Genomic DNA, 1,481 nt, shown 5'->3' with positions numbered 1-1,481 from the left:
GTATTTAATGTTCGGCTCCGCCCGAACTTAGACTTTCTTACTTGTTATTTATAGATGCCTCTTGGCGTGTCTTAGCTCTGCTGCAAGCAGGTGTCTGTTCGGGTGCCCGTGTCTGTGATACTATGATATGCTTACATGGTATTGTGTTATGCACCTTGATGGGGAGCATCTGAGCCTTGTCATGTAGATAGTGCTATGGCAACATCATAAGGCATCTAGTCGCGGTCCGGAGCGCCGTGTTATGGCATGTATGTAGCTTCGTTTACTGCGTCCTGCTAGTCCTCGACCACACGGACGATGCATAATTTAGAACCGGCCAGCCAATTGCCTTGTATGTTGCCGACAACATTTCATTGTCTTTGCCCCAACTGCTGCCGGGTAGTGACTTGAGGACCTTGTTGCGGCGCTGTACTCTATTGACACTTGCGATTGTACGCGCCGAGAAGGAGAGAAGACTGTCGACTGTCAACGTCGGAATTGGTCCCTTTGGTATATGAAGGGGAAAGAGGTTAACGAATTAATCTGCAAAATTTTTTCAACTACTTTTGCTTAGGTTTTTTAGGGGTCCTTTTTAGTGGAGAGTAGATCACGATTACACCGCTTTATGAAATCATGAGTTCCCGTTCAAGGAGATCCAATATTGTGGTAAGTGTTCCTTGGGTTCCTATAGCCTCATTAGGTTTCTATAGGCGAACATACCAGGAAAGGTTTTCGTAAGAGAGAACTGAATATACCGATGAACCAAGAAGGACTGAGTAGTAGTAGTATGCTTCATTTCGAGGGCTAGGATCTACATACATATGTATGTTCGAAAGAGTTAAGTCGATGGCTTCCACCCTGCACACATTTACAAATTCTGGGCCATTGCTGCTATTGCAAGATCCTTACTCGGAATATAATCAAAAAGTTACTGAGACTATCTATTTGTGTCTTCTAGCAGCTACAATGGCGTAAAAGAAATGGAAAAGAAATTTTCTTCCATAAAAATTTCTTAAATCAGTTTGCAGCTCTCAAGAGAAAATGCTCGTATATTTATTTCTTCAAGAAAATTTACAGCAAAATCAAAGTGCTTTTTCAAACAACAGAGATATAAAAAATATTTCTTGTGATTTATCCTAAGAGCTGGATTCTAAGCTTTAAGGTACAGTGTGCGCCAATGCCCTGAATTCCTAAATATAAAAATTCAAAGCATCAGTATATTTGGAAATGGCATTCTTCATTGGATCATGAAGAAATTAACGGTACTGCTAAATTTTTATATGAAATTTGTGTTTTTTTGCTTAAAAATTATTTGTGAGGTTTTATTGTCTCAAAGAAGTATACATTTTTTTAAGTTCATTTAGTTTTTACAAAGTATTTTTTTTTTAACTTAATTTTTAGATTTAACTGTTTTAAAAAGAAACTTATTTAATGTATTTTTTATTTAATTTTTTCGTTTTTATACCCGAGCGCACTTGTGCACAAGGGTATTATAACTTTGT

This window comes from Rhagoletis pomonella, unplaced genomic scaffold, assembly GCF_013731165.1.
Source record: "Rhagoletis pomonella isolate Grant_MI unplaced genomic scaffold, Rhpom_1.0 Rhpom_scaffold_00001, whole genome shotgun sequence".
NCBI lineage: Eukaryota > Metazoa > Arthropoda > Insecta > Diptera > Tephritidae > Rhagoletis > Rhagoletis pomonella.
Note: the sequence above shows the minus strand (reverse complement) of the source record.